Source organism: Eupeodes corollae, chromosome 1, assembly GCF_945859685.1.
Source record: "Eupeodes corollae chromosome 1, idEupCoro1.1, whole genome shotgun sequence".
NCBI lineage: Eukaryota > Metazoa > Arthropoda > Insecta > Diptera > Syrphidae > Eupeodes > Eupeodes corollae.
The window spans coordinates 61,561,449-61,572,006 of NC_079147.1; the positions used below are offsets into that span (position 1 = coordinate 61,561,449).

Below are 10,558 nucleotides of genomic sequence, written 5' to 3' on the forward strand. Positions count from 1 at the left end.
AGTAAACTGAGTGCGAAACTTGGTCACAATCGCATTAATTGTTTGCTCACTTGGTCGATTATGTAGACCATAAATCGGACGTAAAGCGCGAAACACATTTCGAACCGAACACTGATTTTGGTAATAAAATTCAATGATTTGCAAGCGTTGCTCGTTAGTAAGTCTATTCATGATGAAATGTCAAAGCATACTGAGCATCTTTCTCTTTGACACCATGTCTGAAATTCCGCGTGATCTGTCAAATACTAATGCATGAAAATCCTTACCTCAAAAAAATCACCCTTTAGCAAGATTCCTAAAAAACATTAAATCACAAACGACTATAATCCCGAAAATACAAAATTTAAATGATTCAGTTGCACTCAACCGTTAAAAAAACTAGATAACTTTTAGAAAGCTTAACCTCTTTAACGCTTAAAACATTGAAACACATTCAAGATACTCATATCAGAGACATTATTGACAAATGTCCGTTAGAATAATCTCAGCACGCACATATCAAGGGCAAGACAATTCAATATTAAGAATTTTCTCTTGCTACCTTTATAGACGTCCTTACTGAAACGATTCAGATTCACAATGCTAAATGATAGAAGGATTCAAGCTTCGTTAGGTACCACAATCTTTTCCAAACATGCGATTAGATGAACACCCCAGGATGGTGTTATCTTTCCACTCCTATGGATTTTAGTCATGAATAAAATCGTCATAAATTTAAAAAGTTGTGAGGCGAAGGCGGTAGCTTATGATTGTGGTTGGTTTTACTGGTGTCGTTAAAGTTCGTCACCGTGATTAGCGATATTACGGAAAATTCTCTGAGGAAAGTAAGCAGCTGGGCCAACCGTATAAAGACTCTCTTAAAATTTACAAGCAAGCCCTGTCATCAGCCAAAAGACAAGGCTAGAGAGAATACTGTCAATAAATCGAAGACATAAAGGACTCCGCAAGGCTCAGCAAAGTTTTATCGAAGGAACATTGTAATCCTTCATTTATAAAAAAGCCTGATGGAAACTGGACAGCCTCTCCAGCCGAATCTCTTGAGCTACTGATGAAGACGCACTTTCCGGGTTGCAAGAGTGATAACCCCGAATCGCTTGAAACCACAGAGCTAAACGTAGCTCATATGGACCAAGTCAATTCCGTTATAACCGAAGAAAATATTTTGTGGGCCATCAATACTTTTTCTCCATATAAATCCCCAGGCATGGATGGCATACTGCCAGTTATGCTTCAAAGGTTGCATGATGTGGGAGCTACATGGCTGGAACAGATTTTCAAAGGATGTCTCCTTTTCAAACATGTGCTCATGTCGTGGAGACAGGTCAAAGTAGTTTTTATCCCGAAAGTGGGTAGGCGAGGTCACGAATCCGCGAATGATTTCAGACCAATAAGTTTAACATCTTTTGTGCTTAAAACCTTAAAGCACATTCTTGATTACCATATTAGATAAATCCTAGTTGGACGACCTCTCGAAAGCTCTCTGCATGCTTATCTTAAGGGCAAATCTATGGAGATTGCCCTCCTTGAGGTAGTGCGTACTGTAGAACAAACAATCCATTATAAAGAATTTACTCTTACCACCTTCCTTCATTCTTACTTCATTCGAGAATGGCAATACAATCGCAACAAAACACGTGAGTAGGGGAACACTTCAGGGTGGTGTCCTTTCGCCTCTTCTATGGCTTTTGGTCATGGATACAATTCTCGTTTAATATTAAGAATTTTCTCTTGCTACCTTTATAGACGTCCTTACTGAAACGATTCAGATTCACAATGCTAAATGATAGAAGGATTCAAGCTTCGTTAGGTACCACAATCTTTTCCAAACATGCGATTAGATGAACACCCCAGGATGGTGTTATCTTTCCACTCCTATGGATTTTAGTCATGAATAAAATCGTCATAAATTTAAAAAGTTGTGAGGCGAAGGCGGTAGCTTATGATTGTGGTTGGTTTTACTGGTGTCGTTAAAGTTCGTCACCGTGATTAGCGATATTACGGAAAATTCTCTGAGGAAAGTAAGCAGCTGGGCCAACCGTATAAAGACTCTCTTAAAATTTACAAGCAAGCCCTGTCATCAGCCAAAAGACAAGGCTAGAGAGAATACTGTCAATAAATCGAAGACATAAAGGACTCCGCAAGGCTCAGCAAAGTTTTATCGAAGGAACATTGTAATCCTTCATTTATAAAAAAGCCTGATGGAAACTGGACAGCCTCTCCAGCCGAATCTCTTGAGCTACTGATGAAGACGCACTTTCCGGGTTGCAAGAGTGATAACCCCGAATCGCTTGAAACCACAGAGCTAAACGTAGCTCATATGGACCAAGTCAATTCCGTTATAACCGAAGAAAATATTTTGTGGGCCATCAATACTTTTTCTCCATATAAATCCCCAGGCATGGATGGCATACTGCCAGTTATGCTTCAAAGGTTGCATGATGTGGGAGCTACATGGCTGGAACAGATTTTCAAAGGATGTCTCCTTTTCAAACATGTGCTCATGTCGTGGAGACAGGTCAAAGTAGTTTTTATCCCGAAAGTGGGTAGGCGAGGTCACGAATCCGCGAATGATTTCAGACCAATAAGTTTAACATCTTTTGTGCTTAAAACCTTAAAGCACATTCTTGATTACCATATTAGATAAATCCTAGTTGGACGACCTCTCGAAAGCTCTCTGCATGCTTATCTTAAGGGCAAATCTATGGAGATTGCCCTCCTTGAGGTAGTGCGTACTGTAGAACAAACAATCCATTATAAAGAATTTACTCTTACCACCTTCCTTCATTCTTACTTCATTCGAGAATGGCAATACAATCGCAACAAAACACGTGAGTAGGGGAACACTTCAGGGTGGTGTCCTTTCGCCTCTTCTATGGCTTTTGGTCATGGATACAATTCTCGTTAAATTAGAGAAATGTGGAGTAAAGGCGGTAGCCTATGCGGATGATTTGGTGCTATAAGTCCCAGGAAAGTACACCTGTGTGATAAGTGAAATCACGGAGTCAGCTTTGAAGAAAGTTAGCAACTGGGCCATGAGTTGTGGACTAGGAGTTAACTAAGTAAAACTGAACTGTTGCTCTTTATCATCAAAACCAAAGTACCGCCCTTCACGCTACCTCGACTCAACGGTCAAAGCCTATCATTGTCTTCCAGTGAAAAATATTTGGGAGTTATACTCGACCCTAAACTAAACTGGAAACTAAATATTGAAGTACGGGTTAAGAAGGCCTGTGTTGCCTTCTACGCCTGCAGCAAAACTTTCGGCAAAAAGTGGGGACTTCAGTCGAAGATGATTTTATGGACGTACACAGCCGTAGTACGCCCAATCTTAACATATGGTTCGATTATGTGGTGGCCTGCTCTTAGCAAAGCCTATAATATTAATAAGCTAAAGAAGGTTCAGAGAACAGCTTGCGTGGGCACCACAGGGGCCATGCGTACTTGTCCAACGGACGCCTTAAACGTTATTTTGGATCTTCCACCAATCGACCTTTTTATTAAATACATAGTTTCCTGCAGCGCTATTAGGCTGAAGTAATCAAACAGTTGGTTGTCAAAACCTTATTGCACAGCAACACAACGAAATTGATTCCCTCAGATATTATTTCGGTAGACACTGACTACTGCACTTCTTCTTTGAGCCTTAGTAAGGGTTTTAAGGTTATTTTCCAATGCAGAGAAGACTGGGAGGATGACATAACCATCTTTACTGACGGCTCAAAGATGGAGTGCGGAGTTGGTTCTGTGATATTTTCTGAGTCCCTAAATGTAGCTAAATCCTTTAGGCTTCCTGACTTTGCTAGCGTTTTTCAGGCTGAACTGCTGGCAATAAGGGAGGCATGTAAGATATTTAAACAAAACCCAAACCAAAACCGAAATGCGGCTATCTTTACAGACAGTCAAGCAGCTGTCAAAGCCATTAACTCGGCCAAATCCTCATCTAAATTGGTCCAGCAATGTCGCGATGAGCTTGGGAGCCTGAATATTAACCTCAGTGTCACATTGATCTGGGTTCCGGGCCAAAGTGGTTATTGGGAAATGAACGGGCTGACAAGCTAGCCCAGGCAAGGATTGGCCTTTCATAGCTCACTTGCAGAAATGTTTAACATTCCCCTTGGTGCTATTAAGGGTAAAATCTTTTCTATCTACCAATCTGAATCAAACCGAAGGTGGAGCAATTTACCCAACTGCATTATATCTAGGAAGATATGGCCCACCTATAATAAAACCCGCACAAACGATCTTCTATGCAGGCCAAGCCAAGATTAATTGTTGCGGTTTATACCGGACATTGGCCTATAGGAGTTCATGCGGAGAAGTTCGGTATCTAATACAACACCTTTTGCCGTAGTTGTAGTGAAAGTGAAACGATAATCCATTTCCTCTGCAAATGTCCTGCTTTGGCAAACACTACAATGAAATACTTTGGAAAAGCATTCTTTCACGAACTTGATGAGCTATCGGAGACAAAGATTAGAGACATAATCTTTTTTCTCAATGCGGCAAAATGGCTCTAAGATAATCGCTATGAAGCTTCTCTATAAATCTGTCACTTTCAATCATAGGTCAAACGAGTTTTTGGTACCAAAACGGCAAACTACAGCGCTAATTGGATTTCAAGCTAGGTTGCCTTGAGATCGCCATTTCTACCTACCTAAGCAGCTGGGCCACGAGTAGTGGACTATGTGTTTATCACAGTAAAACTAATGATGATAATGCTCTTTACGATCAAAACTAAAATACTTGTCTGCACCCTACCCCAACTCTGAACGGTCAAATCCTGACTTTGGTAAAAAGTAGGGCCTTCAATCGAAAATGACTTCGTGGACGTATACAGCCGTTGTACATCCTATTTTTTCTTATGGATTGATTATGTGGTGGCTTGCGCTTAACAAGAAATGCGACTTCGAGAAACTAAGAAAAGAATAGATAGTATCTGCACAACAGGGCCCAATCAATCGATCCTTCCCAACAAATTTCTTAAATGTTATTCTGCACCTATTACCAGCAGACCTAAGCGTGAAAAATTTAGTATCGTGCAGCTCTAGAATGTTGGTTTTCCAGACATTATTGGCATGGCAACACTAATGAACTGATCCAGTAGATACTTTGCGGCAAACATCGACATATTTGATACTTTGGTTTCGAAGTCTTTTGTAAAGATGCTATCCTCCTAAACCTAAAGATGACTTTAAAATTGTTACTGAGGTTAAAGGCGAAAGGAACATTCAAACAATATTTTTCATTTTAAACGTCAAACTATAAACCTGAAAAGATTGAAAAGGTCAACGAGACCTAAGAGAGTCTTAGCAAATTTCGGTGCAAAAAATTATTGAATAATGTCTCGTGTGCCTTTTAGACATTTTTGTTTAGTTTCATATTTTATTCACACTACTAACATCCGGATTTAGGTTCCATATTTGGTTAGTGAATGTCTAAAACATTGACTATTTCCAAATTTGGTGTGCAAACCTTAAAAATTTCAATGAAAATCGGTCAAAAATGGTTTTTTAAAGTTCAAGTTTCTATTTAAAAAAAAGTTTACTTTTATAATATTTTTGATTGGTCTGATTGAAATTCAAATAAAGTAAATATCTTATCATGAAAATTCTATATTCCTGAATTTTCTAAATAATTGCATTCAACAATTGCAATCAACTGAATATCACCAGTTATATATGTATGCATTTTTACAAAATTTAACCTAAAATCCATTAAGCCCGTTTAATTAAAAGAACCACATATATAATTTATTATAGTCTTAGATTTAGGGTCTATAGCAGTGATAATCTTAAGAGATACCTATGAAAAAAGAAAACTTAAATTTTCAAAAAATAACCAAACCTCGAAAACTCCCTTAAGAAATAAACTAATTTGTTATGTAAATATCCTTCCTAATCCAAGAAGGAAATGATTTTAAAAAATAACACAATACAATTCTTATCTTATCCACTCTACATACTCGTATATATCCATAATATAATTCCATTCACACGCAAGGGTCTCCTCCAAAAAGGCTAAATAAAGGAAATTTTCTATGGCTTGATCTTATCCTTATAAGGCAAGTCGCGTCGCGTCGCATCTTATTCATATACAATATACAAAAAAACGGATACGGGTAGAAATCCTTTTATAGCTTTATCTATAGAAATCTCGTTGTTTCAAATCGACCACCACATTTGTATATACATATATCGATAATCTACTATGCTATGCCGCAACCTACATAATGTTGTCATAATAGTCATCAGAGAGGGCAACCTCTTTACGATGCGATGTGGACGATTATCGAACCACTTAAACGCACCCTAAAAAGTTCGTTCTACATTTTATACACATATAAATATTTCAAACTTGAGAAGAAACTTCACGACTCCTTTACACTGAGAGAGGAATATTTTTGAATTAAATGTTGTTCTTAAGTAGGAAAAAATTACTTTCCAACAAACAGGTTGAGATCTTTCTAAGTTAAAAATGTGGTAATACAAAATTAGCATTGTTTGATAATTGATAAGTTTGTAAAGGTTTTTTTTTTTTAGTATTTCAAACCTGGATAGGTGTCAGTTGGTAAGTTGTAAAGTGGATAGTTGGACGTGTCAAACAACATTGCGTGGTGAGTAACACTTTTGAAATTCAAAATAAGTAAATAAGCACATTACCCGGACAATAATTCAACTTTAAACGAATTTGATTGCTCTAACTCCATGCAAGGAATTGTCATTTATGTTGATTTCAATGCACATAATTCTTCACGGCTTCGATTTTCTATCTTTGCTGAGTTAAATCAATAAAACCAGCTTGTAGACGAGCCATCTCGAATACCTAACCCTCAACTTGGTTTTACCTCTGACCCTAATAACGGGTTTTTCTACAAGGACGCTACAAAAGAAGAACGACAGGGACGGCAAACGACGCCATATTTCTTTCCGCTCTTTTGACATTTATCTTCAGTATTTCCATTTCATGATGGAGAGATAAACGAGCCAACAACGAGTCAAAATTATTAAAATTGACTACCGAAATTTGGAGTCAACGGCCTCAACGTTAAGAGGTCTACGTCGAATTTATGGTCGTCATAATCGTGTCTAGTGAACAAATTTTAATCTGCAGGCACAGTACAAAATATTCCCATGCCATTGAGACAATGAAGTGCCGATAATATTGCTGCTGCTGAGACTTAAGTTCATATGAGGATCATTTCTGGCTGCATGGCTTCGTCAATATACAAATTATGCGGTATTGCTCAGGCAGCAATCCACAAGTAAGCCATGAGTCATTATTGCATGCCGAAAAAATGACGGTTTGGTGTGGTTTATGGGCCATCTGAGTCTTTGGACCGTAGTTCTTCCGTGACGATCAAGACCGGCACGTTACTGTTAAAGGGGATCGGTAACGTTCAATAATAACCGAACATTTTGGCTCCAATTGGATGATATGGACTTGGAGGACATGTGGCTCCAACAGGACGGCGCCAAAAGCTACACAGCGAATGTCAATTAATTTATTGGAAACCAAGTTTGGATAACGTGTTATCTCACTAATCTTCCTAGTCGCTTGGCCGCCTTGGATTTGACGCCGTTATCAAACGAATATCAAACGTGAAATTTCAGCAGTATCGTGCGATTTATGCTTGGAAACTGTTGAAAATTGGGTTCAGCTTTTGGACTTCTGCAAGTCTGCCCGTGGTGGCATTGTAAAAAAAATCGAATTCTATACATAATGCCATCGAACGTTCTTTCACAGGATTAAAGAATTTCTTTGATATCCAAAATCTTTTTGTTTTATTTAAAAAAAAAAACTTTTGTAACGCTCTTACTGAAAAACCCGATAAATACGCAATCAGTGTATTACTGCCTCTAGGCACATCATATAATTGTATCGTGTCTGTAAATTTCTCATGTCAAAAAATCCCAGTTAAAAAAAAATCCCAAGGAAACCCGTTTTGCAATATGAGAAAGACAATTGGGATGGTCTTAACTAATTCTTCAGGAACTTAAACAGATCTTTTTTAGATCTTATAAGTCTCATGCTCAAAAGCAGGACAATAATTTCTAACATGAGAAGTTTTACTACCACCAGATCGGTGAATCGAGGCACTCCCCAAGGTGGAGTCCTTTCGCCTCTTTTATGGAACATGGTAGTAAACGACTTACTTACAGCATTGGAAACAGAGGGTTTCAAGGTGATTGCCTACGCTGACGACGTTGCGATATCCGTATCTGGGAAGCACCCCCAAGTTCTCTCGGAACTCCTACAAAATGCCCTAAACAGGCTAACTAAATGGGCTAAGCAATGTGGATTGGACGTCAACCCACACAAAACAGAATTAATACTCTTTTCGAGAAGATATAAAATTCCTCAGATTAGCCCACCCAAGATTAAAGGAATACCATTAAGCTTTTCCGACCAAGCTAAATATTTGAGCCTCATTTTAGACAAAAAACTAAATTGGAAGGCAAATATTGATGAAAGAGTTAAAAAGGCTACTGTAGCGCTTTTTACTTGTAAAAAGGCCATAGGATCAAAATGGGGCTTCTCCCCAAAAATAACCCACTGGCTATACACTTCGGTAATCAGGCCGATACTCATTTATGGAGCCGTCGTATGGTGGACCGCACTGGACAAGATGGTAAATCTAAATAAAGTCCAGCGGTCAGCAGGTATGTGCATCACAGGAGCACTTCGCACAGCACCAACCGCAGCACTGGAAGTGCTTTTAAACCTAACACCACTTGACATCTTCTCAAAAAAGGTGGCTGCCAACTCATGTGTAAGGCTTAGAGCCACCTCTCAATGGACCAGTAACAATACTGGACATACAACTATTCTAGACAATTTCAGATCTATCCCAGATCGCTTAGACTAAACCACCCCAAAAATGGTATTCGGTAAAAGCTTCCATGTGTCCATCCCTTCAAGATTTTCCTAGGAAGAAGAGAGACCCCTGGAAGACGATGCGGTACACTTCTATACTGACGGTTCAAAGACCGATCACGGAGTTGGAAGTGGTATCTTTTCAGAACAACTGAATCAACCCAATCAATGTAGTGTATTCCAGGCAGAAGTAATGGCTATTAAAGAAGCACTATCCTGGCTCAAGAAAACGTTATATTTTGTAAGGATATACGAATCTTCTCAGACAGCCAAGCCGCTCTTAAATCTCTCGCGTCTATCTCCACAAACTCTCAAACAGTCCACGATTGTCAATCATCTCTGAATGAGATGACGGAACAGTTTAACATTCACCTCATTTGGGTGCCGGGCCACAGAGACATTCCGGGAAATTGCAAAGCCGATGAGCTCGCCAAAAACGGAACACTTCTGCCTTATGTTAGACAAAAACATAACATAGGAACACCACTTGCTACATGCAAATATCTTCTCAAGCATTATGCTTTAGAAACAACAAATACTAGATGGTCACAAAGTACCACCTGCCTGGCAACCAAGCAAATATGGCCAAGTATTGACTTAAAACGGTCAAAAGGCTTGATATCACTGAGCAGACAAAGTATAAGCTCTACAATTGGAGTAATAACGGGACACTGCCTCATAGGTAGACATGCTCTGAGGCTAGGGGTCTACACAAATGACTTCTGTAGAAGCTACATGGACGAGGAGGAAAAGGAAACAGTCCAGCACTCTCCATTAGAAGGAATTACTTTCTCGGTAATCCCTTCTTCGATAATACCAGTGAACTGGCAACGATTGACACAAAACGTCTCTCTAACTTTATTAAAAGTACAAAATGGTTTGTTTAAATTCATTACTCTCCCATGAGTAACCTCATTAGTGGTATCACAATGGACCCTTGAGGTCTACGTGTGTCAATGATATCTGGACAGCCACTCCAACCTAACCTAACCTAAACAGGCCACTACACTATGGTTCCTCGATAGTGACGTTGATTCCAGCACAGATATGAATACAAATTTTATTCTTTGTGGAATACAAAATTTTATTACAGGAGGGAAAAGTCAATCCCAAAGAAAACTCATGGATTAATTAGAGCTGTAAATAGGTTATAAGGATTAGTAATGTTAATTTCCATAGCTATAAAGCCAAACTGGAAAGTGTCAAATTCGGCGAATCAAATTTATGCATGAGCGGAAATTACTTTCTCTTTTCGAGCAGATCTAAAACAGCATTTGTTATCGGCCAATAGCACTCACATCCCTTTTTTCCAAGGCCATAGAAACGCTGATTAATTATCAGCTTAAGAAATATCTTAAAGAATGGAAGCTTTTTAATGACCGGCAGTAATGTTTTCATAGTGATCTCATGGTTTTTCTCACCAAACAGTGGAACAAATCTTGACATCATTCTGAAGAAAGCATTTGCTAGATAGGAATCTAGCAGGAGCACCAAGCTGTGTTATCGAAAATGCTTGCTTTTGATATTGATGAATCTCTTCTTCGTTGGATTAAAAATTACCTTTCTTACCGTTCAATACAAGTGGTTTTAGATGGTTTCAAGTCTGAGATTACAAAATAAATTCTTGTGTTCCACAAGGCTCTATTTTGTCCCCGAATCTCTTTCTGATATTTATTAACGATCT

General features: G+C 38.7%; 1 pseudogene; it reads left to right on the forward strand.

Annotated features, from left to right (window-relative positions):
* Positions 1 to 7,208: 7,208 nt before the first annotated feature.
* LOC129939610 (dopamine receptor 1-like) overlaps positions 7,209 to 10,558 on the forward strand; it is a 32,561-nt pseudogene continuing 29,211 nt past the window's right edge.